The sequence below is a fragment of the Triticum aestivum genome, chromosome 4A (assembly GCF_018294505.1).
Source record: "Triticum aestivum cultivar Chinese Spring chromosome 4A, IWGSC CS RefSeq v2.1, whole genome shotgun sequence".
Taxonomy (NCBI): Eukaryota; Viridiplantae; Streptophyta; class Magnoliopsida; order Poales; family Poaceae; genus Triticum; species Triticum aestivum.
Window position 1 is genome coordinate 482,305,718 of NC_057803.1, and position 19,054 is coordinate 482,324,771.

Here is a 19,054-nt window from a genome sequence, read left to right on the forward strand (position 1 = left end):
TATATCGCCGAGCCGTGCGATCCGAAATGGACCGCAGCCCCCGAGTTCCGATCCGGACCCCCCACGCGGCTTATGTCTTGGAAAGAGACGGGCCTGTTGTGGGGTGACGAAAAAGAGGTGACCGGATTGCAAACATGCATCCAGTCCCTGGTGAACAAGCCAGTCCGGCTTGTTAATGTAATCCAGGTTATGCTCGTCCGCCGGATCCTCCCGTGCCAACAATGGGATTTTAATCTGTGGGAGTTCATCCCGGCGCAGCACCAAACCCTTAGCAGGCTCTTCGACACGACGTACGAAGATGCCTGGAAGGTGCTATTCAAGGGCGCCGAGGCTCCCGCATCCGCTTCCGAGGACCGCGGATACAGCTCGCAGCGTCACGCTAGCGAGGTAAGCTATCTTCACCTTTTACAGGATGTTAAGCTTTTTCTTATAGTTTGACTCTATGCGGGATCTAAACTCCCTTACCTTTGACAGGCTTGGCGGGCGATATCTGGACCGATTAACTGTCCGGCTCCGCTGCCCGAAGACCCAGCCCCAGCTCTACTAGCGAAGCTGCTGGTTCCGGCGCCTTATGTGGTGCCGGAGAAGAAGGCTAAGAAGAAGAAGACCACGGGGACTCGATAGAGTGCCCGCAACATGGTGGTGTCAGACTCGTCATCTGACGAGTCCGAGACGCCCTCCTCCCGCGAAAACAAGGAGGAGGAAGAAGAAAACTCTCCCCCCCAGCGGAGGGAGGAGAGAAGAGGAAGGCCGCCCCAACGGGGGAGGCCGAGGGGTCTAGGAAAAGGAAGACCCCTCCGCCGGACTACGCCCCCAACGCCGAAGAGGGGAAAGAGGAGTGGCCAAACAGGGCCAAGCGTCCGGTGAAATCGTAAGTTTGGATATCAGAATAACTCATGATGTTCCTTTGTTGCACAGCTTTCCCTAATGTCGAATGTAATTATGCAGTCCGCCCCGGGCCGAATTCGACGAATCGTCGGGCGGCTCCCTAGACTCATCGGACGTGAACTCAGTTCCACCCACTGTCTCCCCCCGCACTGCAGACGACGCCGAAGTGGCGTCGCGACAAGCTCCGGGGCAGGAGGAGGTGGTCCCGGAGGAGCCGCAAGGCAACCTCCCGGACTCCAGGAGTGAAGGGGATAAGGCCCCCCAGGGCTCCAAGTCCGGCTTTGTGCCGGACACCGCGCCGGAATCTTCCACAGTTCTGGACCGCGGTAGGCGAACTCCTTCCAAGAGGAGCAAGCCTTCTGAGCCGGCGGCCTCCGTCCAACCGGAGGTGCCGGACAATCTGCTGGAGGTGCTCGACGGCACCTCCATCGACGAGGGGCACCATACTATTATGAGTACGGTGATCCAGAAGGTTCAGTCCATCAAGAGCGGACTGACTGAAGCTTGCGCTAGCCTTCTAACAGGCTTCGAGGTAAGTAAAAATATGTAAGAATATTACCGCATAGACAGTAGCCCCTGATGCTCTGTTTGGCGTTCGGAAAGAAAAGCCGAATAGAGGATCTATTAAATATCACAGGAGTCTAACAAAAAAGAGTCAATATGCGTATGCAGGCTTCGCTGCTACCCACCGCCGCACTGATTGCGGAGGTGGGTGTCCTGAAGCTGGACCTCGAGCGGACCGAGCAAGAGCTCGACCTTGCCAAGCGGCAGCTCGAGGAGAAAGAAGGTAAGAAATACCTTACAGAAAAAGTGCCTATAAAAAGGCGTGATTGCAAAAAAAATAACAGGATTGTACTGCTTATTGTAGGGGCCACGACTGAGGTGGCGACCCTTAAGCAGGCGCTGTCTGAGGCCGAAAAGAAAACGGCCGTGTAGCGCACCGAGCGAGACAGACTTGGGGCTCAGGTCGGCGAGGTGCAGCAAGAGCTTCAGGCTCTCATGAAAAACATGAGAGTTTGGAGCTTGAGTCAAAGGCGCAAGCATCCGAGCTCGCGACGGCCCTTGAGACTGCCAAGTCTGCCAAGGCCGAAGCCCAAAAGGCCCTCCAAGAGTTGGAGGAGATGAGGAAGATAGCAGCGGGTAAGGCATTCTTCATGCAAAGCAGAAATATAAAAGTAAACTACTTGTTACTTACCCGAATCCGGAGCTCTCCAGGGGCATTCGTAGATCTTCCCCGGAGCGTATCCGATGCCGCTGCATTCTACTAAGCTGAAGAGGGCAGCTCGACGGAGAAGGTGTTCTGGTCTCAATATTCTGAGGCCGGACACCCTGTGCCTTTGAGCGACCAGCTGAAACAGCTGGTCGAGCTCCACAAGGCGGCCGAACAGGCCATGAAGGGCTTCATAGTTCGGCTGTGGCCCGGAGAGGCCCTGCCTGGGAGCTATTTCGGGCTGGTGCGGCGGCTGGTGGAGGCCTGTCCGAGGCTCGAGGTCATCAAGCGCTCCGTCTGCATCGAAGGTGCCCGTCGGGCCCTTGCCCGTGCAAAGGTGCACTAGGGTAAGCTGGACGGTGAGAAGCTTGTGAAGGACGGGCCGCCGCCGGGGAAGGAGCATCGCAAGCCCGAGAACTACTACAAGGATGTTCTTGCAGGTGCCCTCCTTGTGGCGGATGAATGTACCAGGATGTGATTTTTGAATGAACTCGCTCGTGTTTATCCTGTGCGCTGAAAACTTGTTCATATGCGCTAAGCAATGCTTATTGAATTTAAAATATTACTTTCTGTGCGGCCGTTTATCAAAAAATTGAGAGATGGCCAGTCGTCGGCTTCTGCCCCCATGCCACTAGTGCTGGGGTGTTCGGGATAAACCTGAGTGCTCTTTTTCCCATAGTTGGGTCCTTCGAGGGAGGCGCTCAGCACAACGAACCAGGCAATCGGACTATAATGCTTGAACACTCTCACTTAGCCACAGAACTCTATAATTTTAAATTTTGGCGAAGCCCCTAGTTCGGAAGACCGAGTTCGGGGCGCTATCCACGCCTTGGCCGGACAAAGCCAGCTCCTCGCTCGAAGCGGCATAAGTCTTTAGGGACTCGAAAAACCTCTCGAACAGCGACCGGTCTCTCGCCTCATCATGACAGTCAGTTTTAGCTTTCTCCACTGAGGTGCTTAACCCAGCTGAACCGGGGCACAATCGCAGTGGTTCTCCTAGTGCTACCTTAGCCGATAGAGCGGAACTTAAGGCACCAAAATATAGGAGCCGGGCAAACCCAACTATTGACCCAAATCATGATTCGAAGCTGATGCATATAGTGCTATAAGTTCGGGGTGCCGCACTTGTGAAAGTGTACGGACTTCTCACGCCATAATGAGGGGTACTGAAGCCCCTGGCGTGTTTGTCGTACCATGGTGTACGGGTGCAATCATGTCATTTAATAAACATATATGTGAAAAGAGGATAATGCAAAAAATAGACAAAAAGCTAAGCGTTGTTTATAGAGAGGCTATTTATCAAAGCCGAACGATACAAGTAGTGCGGTAAGCAAAAGATATTAGACTGTTCAGTATGTCCTGACCAGGGGCAGGCCGCGGAATTGTATTTAAAACAGGTATACCGCTCGTAATAGAGACCACCTGGGAGTTCCATAATGCGGCATGGCTTGTCTGCCTCCCTGGATCTTGCATCGTTTGTGCGGCAGTTGAATTGCCGAACAGGTCGTCCGAAGTATGGAGTCCTGAAAGTAAGAAAAAATTAAAAAAAGAATCCGGCAGCCCCTAGTACATTTTAAGCCGTATTTTGGGCGTGCCGTTATTGTGCCCCTTCCCCTGTGCCCATGGTATTTCAAGAGCGTAGTTATGTACGCGAGGTACTGGTTTCGCTATGTCGCGAAAGCTGGGGTTGGGGCCGCATTGCTACGCTTGCTCATTGTGTGCCAGGCGGTCCTGCTGTGGGTTACTCCGGGCGCGCTTGGCAGTGTCTGGCTTTTTAATGGCCGGACTGGAGAATTTCCTGAGAAGGCTACTTTGTACCTTCGCTGCGAGAGCCGCCGTATGCTCCTCCGTACGGAGGGAGCGTTCGGTGTTTCCATTGACCATAATTACTCTCGAGGGTCTGGCATCTTGAGCTTGAGATATGCGTAGTGCGGCACCGCATCGAACTTTGCGAATGCGGTTCGTCCGAGCAGGGCGTGATAGCCACTGCGAAACGGGACTATATCGAAGATTAACTCTTCGCTTCGGAAATTGTCCGGGGATCCAAAGACCACGTCAAGTGTTACTGAGCCTGTACAGTTGGCTTCTACACCTGGTATAACGCCTTTAAAGGTCATTTTTGTGGGCTTAATCCTTGAGGGATCTATGCCCATTTTCCGCACTATATCCTGATAAAGCAGGTTCAGGCTACTGCCGCCGTCCATGAGGACTCTTGTGAGATGAAATCCGTCGATGATTGGGTCGAGAACCAATGCGGCGAAGCTGCCATGACGGATGCTAGTGGGATGGTCCCTTCGATCAAAAGTGATCGGGCAGGAGGACCATGGGTTAAACTTTGGGGCGACTGGCTCCCCGCGTATACGTCCCGTAGCGCACGCTTCCGCTCCCGCTTGGGAATGTGGGTTGCGTATATCATGTTCACCGTCTGCACTTGTGGGGGAAAGCCCTTCTGTCCATTGTTGTTCGGCGGCTTGGGCTCCTCGTCGTCGCTGTGCAGCCCCTTGTCTCTGTTTTTGGCCCTTAACTTGCCTGCCTGCTTGAACACCCAACAATCCCTGTTAGTGTGATTGGCTGGCCTTTCAGGGGTGCCATGTATCTGGCACAAGCGATCGAGTATTCGGTCCAAACTGGACGGGCCCTGAGTATTCTTTTTGAATGGCTTTTTCTGCTGACCGGATTTGTAGCCTTTGAATCCGGCATTGACTGCCGTGTCTTCATTGCTGTCGCTGTTAACGCAGCGTTTTTGCTTATTCCGACGTGTCCTGCCACTTTTGTCCTTGGTATCCGAATTACCAGGGTTCTTTGATAAGTTGTTACTGCGAGCTAGCCAGCTGTCTTCTCCCGCGCAAAAGCGGGTCATGAGTGTCGTGAGGGCTGCCATGGATTTCGGCTTTTCCTGTCCCAGGTGTCGGGCAAGCCACTCGTCGCGGATGTTATGCTTGAAGGCTGCTAGGGCCTCTGCGTCCGGACAGTCGACTATCTTGTTTTTCTTTGTTAGGAACCGTGTCCAGAATTGTCTGGCCGATTCCTCTGGCTGCTAAATTATGTGGCTTAAGTCGTCGGCATCCGGCGGTCGCACGTAAGTGCCCTGGAAGTTGTCGAGGAATGCGGCTTCTAGGTCCTCCCAAGAACCGATTGAGTCTGTTGGCAAGCTGTTAAGCCAATGCCGGGCCGGTCCTTTAAGTTTGAGTGGGAGGTATTTGATGGCGTGTAGATCATCGCCGCGTGCCATGTGGATGTGAAGGAGATAATCCTCGATCCATACCGCCGGATATGTTGTGCCATCGTATGATTCGATGTTTATGGGTTTGAAACCCTCTGGGATTTTATGATCCATTACTTCATTCGTGAAGCATAGCGGGTGTGCGGCGCCTCTGTACTGGGCTATATCACGACGCAGCTCGGAAGAGCTATGTCTGTTGTGTTCGGCCCGGCCGGATTTGTTGTATCCAGAGTGAAGATCATTGTCACATGCCGTAGGGCGCCTGCGCGATCCGTAGATCGATCTTGTTTGTCTTGCCTTATCCTCCAGTATGTCTCGCAGGTCGGGCGCATTTTCCCGTGCCTTAGTTGAGCGGCGTCGGGGCATGGCTTGGGTGGAGGGCCGAGAGGCCTCTCTGTCGCGGCCGCGAGGTGGCCGGTCTGCCATGTCATGCGCTGGTGATGTAGGTGCTTCCTCCTCTGATTGGGGTAGTGGCCTGCGCTTCGGGTAACTCTTGGAGGGGCGTTCGAGTTCATACTCTTCGGCCGCAAGGACTTCAGTCCATCTGTCAGCTAGCAAATCTTGGCAGCTCTAAGCTATTTCTGCTTTTTCTTGAGGCTGCTTGCCGTGCCTAAAAGCCTGTGTTTAAAACGCTCTTGTTTGGCGGGGTCTGATGGTATGACGAATTCGTCGTCATCGAGGCTTGCCTCGTCTTCGGAGGGAGACGTATAGTTATCATCCTCGACCTCTCGGTCTGCCGCTCTCTCATGAGGGATGGCTTCTCCATCTTCCTGTGCCGAATCTTGCTGAGGTGGGTGTTCTTCAGCGCTATCCGGGGTAGTATTATCTCCCGTGCCGGAATCACCGTTTTTGCTTTGGCGGGATTTAGAGCGGCGCCGCTGATGCTGGCGCTTTGGCTATTTCTTGGGGGCGTCATCCCCCACTGTTCCATCGCCATGTCCATCTTTTGGAGTATCCACCATATATATGTCATATGACGAGGTGGCCTTCCAGCGCCCTACAGGTGCTGGTTCCTGTTCGTCTCCTACATCGTCGTCCATGCCGTCGATGTCTTCGGAGCTGAAGTCAAGCATGTCGGTTAGATCGTCCACAGTGGCTACAAAGTGGGTGGTGGGTGGGCTTTGAATTTCCTCATCGCCCGTATCCCACCCTCGCTGACCGTAGTCCGGCCAGGGTTCTCCTGATAAAGAGAGAGACTTAAGAGAATTCAGGATGTCGCCAAAAGGCGAACGTTGAAAGATGTCTGCGGCAGTGAACTCCATTATTGGCGCCCAATCGGATTCGATTGGCAGGGGTGCGGGGGGTTCGGAGTCCGGGGAGGAGTCCGGATCCTCGGAGTCACGGGTCGTGCAGAGTGCGGGGCTAGCGTTCGGCTCGATCGCTTTCGGGATCGCAGCCCCCGAGGTGACGTCCAACCGCTCATCCTCGATTGGCGCAATAGGCTCCGAGTTAGGGGTCGGAACCGATGCGTGTGCGGCCTCCAGGACACTGTCCGGAGGCAGAGCTAGATCGTGCCCCTCGAGATAGTGCGGCGCGCTTGGCCGTGGCTCGAACCCGTCGAAGATCAAGTCTCTGCGGATGTCAGCCGTGTAGTTTAGGCTTCCAAACCTAACTTGATGGCCAGGGGCTTAGCTTTCGATCTGCTCCAGGTGGCCGAGCGAATTGGCTCGCAGAGCGAAGCCGCCGAAGACGAAGATCTGTCCGGGGAGAAAAGTCTCACCCTGGACCGCATCGTTGTTGATGATCAAAGGAGCCATCAGGCCTAAAAGCGACGACACAGAGGAACTCTCAATGAAAGCACCAATGTCGGTGTCAAAACCGGCGGATCTCGGGTAGTGGGTCCCGAACTATGCGTCTAGGCCGGATGGTAAGAGGAGGCGGGGAACACGATGTTTTACCCAGGTTCGGGCCCTCTTGATGGAGGTAAAACCCTACGTCCTGCTTGATTAATATTGATGATATAGGTAGTACAAGAGTAGATCTACCACGAGATCAAGGAGGTTAAACCCTAGAAGCTAGCCTATGGTATGATTGTTGTATATGGAGTTTTTTGCCTACGGACTACAACCCTCCGGTTTATATAGACACCGGATAGGGTTAGGGTTACACAGAGTCGGTTACAATGGTAGGAGATCTTGAATATCCGCATCGGCAAGCTTGCGTTCCACGCCAAGGAAAGTCCCATCCGGACACGGGACGAAGTCTTCAATCTTGTATCTTCATAGTCCAGGAGTCCGGCTGAAGGTATAGTCCGGCTACCCGAACACCCCCTAATCCAGGACCCCCTCACACCCATAAACACACTTGCAAATATTTCCCATGTCTTTTCTACTTCAAGTTTGACTTCAAACCTTGCCCGCACTCCTGTTCCGAGGTTCCTCCAAAAATTCTCAACATTTTTGAATACTCCTAAAACCTCGTCCTAGTTCAAACCCATTTGAAATAAATTCAAATGAGTTTGAATTCTTATCGTTCGATCTTGCCACTTCTAATTTTCTCGGACCAAACATATTTTTGTGAGTCCAAGAAAATTAACCACTTGTCCAAATTCTTCTTCAACCTTCTCCTCTGTCCTTTTTACTTTCTTTTAGTTCTGTGTTTTTTTTATAAAAAAGAAAGGAGTGAGGGAGAGAGAGAGAGTAGCCCAGCTGGCCACTTGGGCCTCAGTCTAGGCCGGCCCGCTTCCCCTATCCTCCCTAAGGCTCAGCCCGCCTCCTCTCGATCCCCTGCCGAAACCCTAGCACCCTGGCCGATCCTCCTCTTCCCCCGTACCTTTTCCACCCAGCGCCGCCAGAGGCCAGACTCCGCGCCCCATCTCCCTCGATCCCCTCCATCTTCCTGTCGCCGCCTCGCTTCGCTAGGGAGAGGAGCTCCCCAACGCTCAATCCCCTTCTCCGGCCTCCCAGATGACTTGCGCCCTTGGGCCACCGCCGGACCTCCTCCCTTCGCGCCAAGGTCACCTTTGCCGCTTCCCTGCTTCCTCCAGGCGCCTCTCGCAGCTATCGCCATGGAGCCGAGCTTGGAGCTCCGCTGCTTCCTCGGCTCTGTGTCGTCCTCTCGTTCCTCGCCTGCATCGCTGCCGTGCCCGTCGCTTGTCTGACCGCGGCCAATACCTGAACCTGCTGCTGCTCTATTGCGAGCCACCGTACGTCGCTGTTGCCGTTGCACGGCACCACCAACAACCTCCCACCTCGCCTGCCTCCTGTGTCCATCGCCATCGCGGCCTCAACCTCCATGGACGGGGCTGTCCCCAGCAGCAGGTTGTCTCCCTCACCTCCTACGCCGTCTTCCCTCGCACCTGTCGCTACCTTGCCTCCGACCGGGTCTATCTTCACTGCCGTCCCGGAGCACAGTGCCCGTGATCCCCTGCTCTGGCAAGCCCCTGCTGCTGCCTCCATCGAAGGCTGCCAAGGTCATATGCTTGGCCCCGATGACTTTTGACTCATGTGCACGCCCCGCGTCATGCACCTCCACTTGTTGTTGCTGTTGACGTCAAGCTCGACCCCGAATAGGGAATAACGCTAAGTACCAGGTCAACGAGGACCGCCCAGTTTGTCTTCTGCCATCTCCGGAATCGCCAAGTTCCTCGACGCCAAGTTCTTCTCCGAACGTGTATGACTACAGTCGGTGTGCATTTTTGTCAAGTCCGACAACGATTGTGTACAACTACCGACGATGTGCATGTTGCCAAGTACCCTCTCTGGATCGCCATGTTTGACTACCGATGACATATACCACTACCTTCGTCGAGATCGCTAGAACCTCTACTTCCCCTTCAAAACGTGTACCACTACCACCGTCATGAGAACGCCTACTTCCCTCTACGAACTTGATCCGTTCCGATAAGGCACGCTTCGAAAGGTATAACCATCGACACGACCGTCTGTGGACCGAATGCATGTTATGTGATACGAGATGAACCCCGTGTTTGCAGCGTGCCCGTTTGTTACGTGCACGACCCTCGGTTGCCATGCCGTCGACACATGGGACACCCGGTATCCGGGAGCGCCCCACCTTGTTTTGCTCGCTCCCGCCACTTCCTTTTGCATCGGTATCTCTATGAGCTACTGGAACCGATATGTTGCCGTGGCATCACTTTCGGATTCGTTGCCATGGCACCCCTTTCGTTTCCGCCACGATGACAAATGCCTCATATCTTATCATGCCAACATTTTCATAAATATTGCATAAAACTTGCTCATGTCATCCGCATCATGATAACAACAACTAAAATGTTTAAAATTGTTGTTTGCTTTAAATTGCTAATGCATATGGGGATTTACCGGATTTGTTGTTTGTTATATCCGGCCCCATTTAAATTGTTTAGATGTTGTAGTGTTGTTATGCCTCACCTCTTGCCATGTTAATCAACATGTAATATTGTTGGGTACTTAAAATGAGATCGAACTAAATAACTTGTTGTGGTGTTTCGTCAATATGCAACTCGTTGCATATTGATCTCCACTTAATTTGTCGAATTGCTTGTGCACTTTGCCATGCCATGCCTCGTTAATCCGGACATGCATCATGCCATGCTTATGTGGTGGTTGTTTACTATGTTGTTTGCTCCTTTCCGGTGTTGCTTCTTCGGGTTAGTTCCGATAATGTCACGTTTGTGAGGATTCGTTCGACTTCGTCCATTTGTCTTCTTCACGGACTCGTTCTTCTTCCTTGCGGGATCTCGGGCAAGATGACCATACCCTCGAAATCACTTCTATCTTTGCTTGCTAGTTGCTCGCTCTTTTGCTATGCCTATGCTGCGATACCTACCACTTGCTTATCATGCCTCCCATATTGTTGAACCAAGCCTCTAACCCACCTTGTCCTAGCAAACCGTTGTTTGGCTATGTTACCGCTTTGCTCAACCCCTCTTATAGCGTTGTTAGTTGCAGGTGAAGATTGAAGTTTGTTCCTTGTCGGAACATGTTTACTTGTTGGGATATCACAATATCTCTTATTTAAATAATGCATCCATATACTTGGTAAAGGGTGGAAGGCTCGGCCTTATGCCTGGTGTTTTGTTCCACTCTTGCCGCCCTAGTTTCCGTCATATCGGTGTTATGTTCCCGGATTTTGCGTTCCTTACGCGGTTGGGTAATAATGGGAACCCCTTGACAGTTCGCCTTGAATAAAACTCCTCCAGCAATGCCCAACATTGGTTTTACCATTCGCCACCTAGCCTTTTCATTCCCTTGGGTTCTGCAGACTCAAGGGTCATCTTATTTTAACCCCCCCGGGCCAGTGCTCCTCTGAGTGTTGGTCCAACTGAGCGATGTCCGAGGCTACCAGGGGCAACTCTGGGCTGGCTTACCCGACGTCTTGCTCATTCGGTGTGCCCTGAGAACGAGATATGCGCAGCTCCTATAGGGATTTGTCGGCACATCTGGGTGGCTTTGTTGTCTTGTTTTACCATTGTCGAAATGTATTGTAACCGGGATTCCGAGTTTGATCGGGTCTTCCCGCTAGAAGGAATATCCTTCGTTGACCGTGAGAGCTTGTCATGGGCTAAGTTGGGACTTCCCTGCAGGGATTTGAACTTTCGAAAGCCGTGCCCGCAGTTATGGGCAGATGGGAATTTGTTAATGTCCGGTTGTAGAAAACCTGAAGTTGACCTTAATTAAAATACATCAACCGCGTGTGTAACCGTGATGGTCTCTTCTCGGCGGGGTCCGGGAAGTGAACACGGTGTTGGAGTTATGCTTGACATAGGTTGTTCTAGGATCACTTCTTGATCATAGTTTCTCGATTGTGCTTTGCCTTCTCTTCTCGCTCTCATTTGCGTATGTTAGCCACGATATATGCTAGTCGCTTGCTGCAGCTCCGCCTCATACCTTTTACCTTACCCATAAGCTTAAATAGTCTTGATCACGAGGGTGTGAGATTGCCGAGTCCCTGTGACTCACAGATACTTTCAAAACCAGCTTGCAGGTGCCGTTGGACCAAGCAGGTGACGCAACCAAGCTCAAGGAGGAGCTCGATGAAGATCTTGTCCTTTGTGTTGTTCCGTTTCCAGTTGATCAGTAGTGGAGCCCAGTCGGGACGATCGGGGATCTGTGTAGTATTTGGGGTAGTCTTCTTTCATTTTGGTTTCGTAGTCGGACCCTGATTGTATTTGGATGATGTAATGCTTTATTCATGTATTTGTGTGAAGTGGCGATTGCAAGCCAACTATGTATCTTTTCCCTTATTGTATTACATGGGTTGTTTGCGAAGATTACCTCACTTGCGGCATTTCTTTCAATGCGGTTATGCCTCTATGTCGTGCTTTGACACGTGGGAGATATGGTCGCATCGAGGGCATTACATTCCTGTTCATCTCCTGCATCGTCGTCCATACCGTCGATGTCTTCGGAGTCGAAGTCGAGCATGTCGGTTAAGCATCGATAGTGGCTACTAAGTGGGTGGTGGGTGGGTGGTGAATTTATTTGTCATCCGCATCCCAATCCTACCGGACATAGTTCGGCCAGGACCCTCCTGACAAGGAGAGGGACCTTAATGAGTTCAGTATGTCGCCGAAGGGCGAGTGCTGAAAAATATCCGTGGAGGTAAACTCCATGATCGGTGCCTAATCGGATTCAACAGGAATGGGTGCAGGCGGTTCGGAGTCCATGGCCGGAGAAGGATCCGGCAGTTTGGCAACACGGCTCTCGTGAAGGGTAAGGTCGATATTCGGCTCGATCGCTGCTGAGGGTACGGCCTCCGTGGCAGGGTCTATCCACCCGTCCATGGATGGCGCAACTGGCTCCGAATTAAGGGTCAGAGCGGCTGCCGATGTGATTTCTTGAACACTGTTCGATGGTAGAGCTAAATCATACTCATCGTGACCACGTGGTGCACAAGGCACGGGCTCGAATCTGTCGAAGATCAAGTCTCCGCGGATATCGGCCATGTAGTTTAAGCTTCCAAACCTGACCTAGTGGCCAAGGGCATAGCTTTCGATCTGCTCCAGATGGCCAAGCGAGTTGGCCCGCAGTGCGAAGCCGCCAAACACAAAGATCTGTCTGGGGAGGAAAGTCTCACCCTGGACTGCATCGCTATCGATGATAGTAGGAGCCATCAAGCCTAACGGTGATGACACAGAGGAACTCTCAATGAAAGCACCAATGTCGGTGTCAAAACTGGCGGATCTCGGGTAGGGGGTCCCGAACTGTGGTCTAAGGCGGATGGTAACAGGAGGCAGGGGACACGATGTTTTACCCAGGTTCAGGCCCTCTTGATGGAGGTAAAACCCTACGCCCTGCTCGATTTATTCTTGATGATATGGGTATTACAATAGTTGATCTGCCATGAGATCGAAGAGGCTAAACCCTAGAAGCTAGCCTATGGTATGATTGTATGTTGTCCTACGGACTAAAACCCTCCTGTTTATATAGACACCGGAAGGGGTTAGGGTTACACAAGGTCGGTTACAAAGGAAGAGATATCGATATCTGTACTGCCTATCTTACCTTCCACGCCAAGTAGAGTCCCATACGGACACGAGGCGAAGTCTTCAATCTTGTATCTTCATAGTCCAACAGTCCGGCAAAGGATATAGTCCAGCTGTCCGGAGACCCCCTAATCCAGGACTCCCTCAGTGTTCTTCTAGTTTTCATGATAATATGGATGAAGATCTAAAAGTTATTGATGTGTCTCCTATTAAATCTTTGTTTTTCAATATGAATCTTTATAATGATGGGACTGAAGATGAGCCACCTTTACCTAGAAGGCGTTCCAAAATTCTGAGTTTTTAGATCTTGACGCAAAAATTGTTAGAAGTGGGATTGAAGAGGTTAAAACTTTAAATATCAATGAACCCACTATTTTGGATTTCAAGGAATTTAATTATGATAATTACTCTTTGATAGATTGTATTTCCTTGTTGCAATCCGTGCTAAATTCTCCTCATGCTTATAGTCAAAATAAGGCTTTTACTAAACATATCATTGATGCTTTGATGCAATCTTATGAGGAAAAACTTGAGTTGAAAGTTTCTATCCCTAGAAAACTTTATGATGAGTGGGAACCTACAATAAAAATTAAAATTAAAGATCATGAGTGCTATGCTTTGTGTGATTTGGGTGCTAGTGTTTCCACGATTCCAAAAACTTTGTGTGATTTGCTAGGTTTCTGTGATTTTGATGATTGTTCTTTAAACTTGCACCTTGCGGATTCCACTATTAAGAAACCTATGGGAAGAATTAATGATGTTCTTATTGTTCCAAATAGGAACCATGTGCCCGTAGATTTCATTGTTCTTGATATAGATTGCAATCCTTCATGTCCTATTATTCTTGGTAGACCTTTCCTTCGAACGATTGGTGCAATTATTGATATGAAGGAAGGGAATATTAAATTCCAATTTCCATTAAGGAAGGGCATGGAACACTTTCCTAGAAAGAAAATTAAATTACCATATGAACCTATTATGAGAGCCACTTATGGATTGCCTACCAAAGATGGCAATGCCTAGATCTATCTTCGCTTTTATGCCTAGCTAGGGGCGTTAAACGATAGCGCTTGTTGGGAGGCGACCCAATTTTATTTTTATTTCTTGCTTTTTGCTCATGTTTAGTAATAAATAATTTATCTAGCCTCTGTTTTGGTTGTGTTTTTATGCTTAATTAGTGTTTGTGCCAAGTAGAACCACTGGGAAGACTTGGGGAAAGTCTTTTTGATCTTGCTGTAAAAAACAGAAACTTTAGCGCTCACGAGAATTGCTGCCATTTTTATTTGGAAGGTTCTATTTAGTTAATTATTTTTGCAGATGATTAATAGATAAAGTCCTCACGTCCAGCAATTTATTTTAGAATTTATGGGGTTCAGGAGTTGCGTTAGCTACAGATTACTATAGACTGTTCTGTTTTTGACAGATTCTGTTTTTCTTGTGTTGTTTGCCTATTTTGATGAATCTATGGCTAGTAAAAGAGTTTATTAACCATAGAGAAGTTGTAATACAGTAGGTTTAACACCAATATAAATAAAGAATGAGTTCATTACAGTACCTTGAAGGGGTGTTTTGTTTTCTTTCGCTAACAGAGCTCACGAGATTTTCTATTTTGAGTTTTGTGTTGTGAAGTTTTCAAGTTTTGGGTAAAGATTTGATGGATTACGGAACAAAGAGTGGCAAGAGCCTAAGCTTGGGGATGCCCATGGAAACCCAAGGTAAAATTCAAGGACACCAAAAAGCCTAAGCGTGGGGATGCCCCGGAAGGCATCCCCTCTTTCATCTTCGTTTATCGGTAACTTTACTTGGAGCTATATTTTATTCACCACATGATATGTGTTTTTCTTGGAGCGTCTTGTATGATTTGAGTCTTTGCTTTTTATTGTACCACAATCATCCTTGCTGTACACACCTTTTGAGAGAGACTCACATGATTTGAAAATTATTAGAATACTCTATGTGCTTCACTTATATTTTTTGAGCTATATAGTTTTTGCTCTAGTGCTTCACTTATATCTTTTCGAGCACAGTGGTGGATTTATTTTATAGAAACTATTGTTCTCTCGTGCTTCACTTATATTATTTTGAGAGTCCTTTAGAACAACATAGAAATTTGCTATAATATAAAAACTTTCATAAAAGTGCATTGAATACTATGAGAAGTTTGATACTTGATAATTGTTTTGAGATATGGTGATGGTGATATTAGAGTCATGCTAGTTGAGTAGTTGTGAATTTGATAAATGCTTGTGGTGAAGTTTGTGATTCCCGTAGCATGCATGTATGGTGAACCGTTATGTGATGAAGTCGGAGCATGATTTATTTATTGATTGTCTTCCTTATGAGTGGCACTTGGGGACGAGCGATGGTCTTTTCCTACCAATCTATCCCCCTAGGAGCATGCGTGTAATACTTTGTTTCGATAACTAATAGATTTTTGCAACAAGTATGTGAGTTCTTTATGACCAATGTTGAGTCCATGGATTATACGCACTCTCACCCTTCCGCCATTGCTAGCCTCTCCAGTATCGCGCAACTTTCTCTGGTACCATAAACCCACCTTATACCTTCCTCAAAATAGCCACCATACCTACCTATTATGGCATTTCCATAGCCATTCCGAGATATATTGCCATGCAACTTTCCATCGTTCCGTTATTACGACATGCTTCATCATTGTCATATTGCTTGCATGATCATGTAGTTGACATTGTATTTGTGGCAAGGCCACCATTCATAATTCTTCATACATGTCACTCATGCATCATTGCATATCCCGGTACACCACCGAAGGCATTCACATAGAGTCATATTTTGTTCTAAGTATTGAGTTGTAAGTAAATAAAGTGTGATGATCATCATTATTAGAGCATTGTCCCAAGTGAGGAAAGGATGATGGAGACTATGATTCCCCCACAAGTCGGGATGAGACTCCAGACGAAAAAAGAGAGAAAAGAGGCAAAAAAGAAAAAAAAAGAAAAAAGGCCCAAATAAAAAATGAGAGAACAAGAGAGAAGGGACAATGCTACTATCCTTTTTACACACTTGTGCTTCAAAGTAGCACCATGTTCTTCCTATAGAGAGTCTCCTATGATATCACTTTCATATACTAGTGGAAATTTTTCATTATAGAACTTGGCTAGTATATTCCAGTGATGGGCTTCCTCAAAATGCCCTAGGTCTTCGTGAGCAAGCAAGTTGGATGCACACCCACTTAGTTTCTTTTGTTGAGCTTTCATATACTTATAGCTCCAGTGCATCCGTTGCATGGCAATCCCTACTCACTCACATTGATATCTATTGATGGGCATCTCCATAGCCCATTGATACGCCTAGTTGATGTGAGACTATCTTCTCCCTTTTTGTTTTCTCCACAACCACCATTCCATTCCACCATAGTGCTATATCCATGGCTCACGCTCATATATTGCGTGAAGATTGAAAAAGTTTGAGAACATCAAAATTATGAAACAATTGCTTGGCTTGTCATCAGGGTTGTGCATGATTTAAATATTTTGTGTGGTGAAGATAGAACATAGCCAGACTATATGATTTTGTAGGGATAACTTACTTTGGCCATGTTATTTTGAGAAGACATAATTGCTTAGTTAGTATGCTTGAAGTATTATTATTTTTATGTCAATATTAAACTTTTATCTTGAATCTTTCAGATCTGAAAATTCATGCCACAATAAGGAAAATTACATTGAGAAATATGTTAGAAAGCATTCCACAACAAAAATTCTTCTTTTAGCATTTACCTACTCGACGACGAGCAGTAATTAAGCTTGGGCATGCTTGATACGTCTCCAATGTATCTATAATTTTTGATTGCTCCATGCTAATATATTATCTATTTTGGATGTTAATGGGCTTTATTTTACACTTTTATATCATTTTTGGGACTAACCTACTAACCGGAGGCCCAGCCCAAATTGCTGTTTTTTTGCCTATTTTAGGGTTTCGCCGAAAAGGAATATCAAACGGAGTCCAAACGAAATGGAACCTTCGGGAATGTGATTTTCTCAACAAACGTTATCCAGGAGACTTGGAGTGGGCGTCCAGAAACAACGGAGGAGGCCACGAGGCAGGGGGCGCGCCTACCCCCCTGGGCGCGCCCTCCACCCTTGTGGGCCCCCCGTTGCTCCACCGACGTACTTCTTCCTCCTATATATATCCACGTACCCCCCAAACATCCAGAAGCACCACGAAAACCTAATTCCACCGCCGCAACCTTCTGTACCCGAGAGATCCCATCTCGGGGCCTTTTCTGGAGCTCCGCCGGAGGGGGCATTGATCACGGAGGGCCTCTACATCAACTCCATGGCCTCTCCGGTGATGTGTGAGTAGTTTACTTCAGACCTACGGGTCCATAGTTATTAGCTAGATGGCTTCTTCTCTCTCTTTGGATCTCAATACAAAGTTCTCCTCGATCTTCTTGGAGATCTATTCGATGTAATCTTCTTTTGCGGTGTGTTTGTCGAGATCCGATGAATTGTGGGTTTATGATCCAGATTATCTATGAACAATATTTGATTCTCCTCTAAATTCTTTTATGTATGATTGGTTTATCTTTGCAAGTCTCTTCGAATTATCAGTTTGGTTTGGCCTACTAGATTGATCTTTCTTGCAATGGGAGAAGTGCTTAGCTTTGGGCTCAATCTTGCGGTGCTCGATCCCAGTGACAGAAAGGGAACCGACACATATTGTATTGTTGCCATCGAGGATAAAAAGATGGGGTTTATATCATATTGCATGAGTTTATCCCTCTACATCATGTCATCTTCCTTAAAGCATTACTCTGTTCTTATGAACTTAATACTCTAGATGCATGCTGGATAGCGGTCGATGTGTGGAGTAATAGTAGTAGATGCAGAATCGTTTCGGTCTACTTGTCGCGGACGTGATGCCTATATACATGATCATACCTAGAGATTCTCATAACTATGCTCAATTCTATCAATTGCTCGACAGTAATTCGTTTACCCACCATAATACTTATGCTCTTGAGAGAAGCCACTAGTGAAACCTATGGCCCCCGGGTCTATCTTTAATCATATTAATCTTCCAACACTTAGTTATTTCCTTTGCCGTTTATTTTACTTTGCATTTTTATTTCTCTTTATCATAAACATACCAAAAAATACTATCTTATCATATCTATCAGATCTCACTCTCGTTAGTGACCGTGAAGGGCTTGACAACCCCTTTATCGCGTTGGTTGCGAGGTTCTTATTTGTTTGTGTAGGTGCGTGGGACTTGAGCGTGATCTCCTACTGGATTGATACCTTGGTTCTCAAAAACTGAGGAAAATACTTACGCTATTTTGCTGCATCACCCTTTCCTCTTCAAGGGAAAACGAACGCAGTGCTCAAGAGGTAGCACCCTGCGGTAGGGGCTGGCACGATGAGCTCCAGTCCATGCTATGTTCGATCCACGACACCACCACCAAGCCAATAGGTGAGACCCCATTCTTCCTCGTCTACGGAGCCGAAGCAGTTCTCCCTCACGAGGTCAAGCATCGCTCCACGCGGGTCCTGGCGTTTGACGAGGCATGTCAGGACGCCATGCAGGGGATGGACCTCGTGCTGGGGGAGGAACGCCTCTATCAAACCACACTTCGGGCGGCGAGATACCAGCAGGTGCTGCGACAGTACCACTATCACAGCGTCCGCTCCAGGACGCTCGAGGTGGGAGATCTCGTCCTGAGGTGGGTGCTCTCCAGGGAAGGGTTGCATAAGCTCTCACCCAGTTGGGAGGGCCCGTTTAGGATTGCCCGCGTTTCTAGGCCTGGCATCGCACACCTGGAGACGCAGGACGGGATCCCCATCCAGAATGCCTGGAACACCCAGCACCTCCAGAAGTTCTACCCATGAAGCAAGGCCCAGTGCCTGTGAAGGTCTCCACTCGTGACAGTCTCATGTAATAATGAGTGGGGCTGTAGACGCCCCGGAGTCTCCGGAGTGCCTCTCTTGGGCCTCGGGGGCTCCCTCCCATGTCCTAGTGGCAGCACTTAGCTCCACGCTAGTGAGAAGACTAGACTAGGTGCCAGACACAGTTGTTCATTTGCTTTCTGTAGTTGGCTTGCCCCCCCCCCTTTTAATGGGATTTGAAGTTCTGGCGTTTCTTGATGGCTTGGTTGAATCCTCTCTTCTCTTTGATGCTTCCCTCGGTTCTTTGTTTTGCGCCAGGGAGGGCGGTAGTTGCCCAACGCTCTCCCTCGCATGCCTCGCGAGGGGCTGGACAGGTGTACGTGCGTGCGCGCTCCCCTAGTCTTCGTGAGGCGCCCTCGATTGAGCTTGTGATC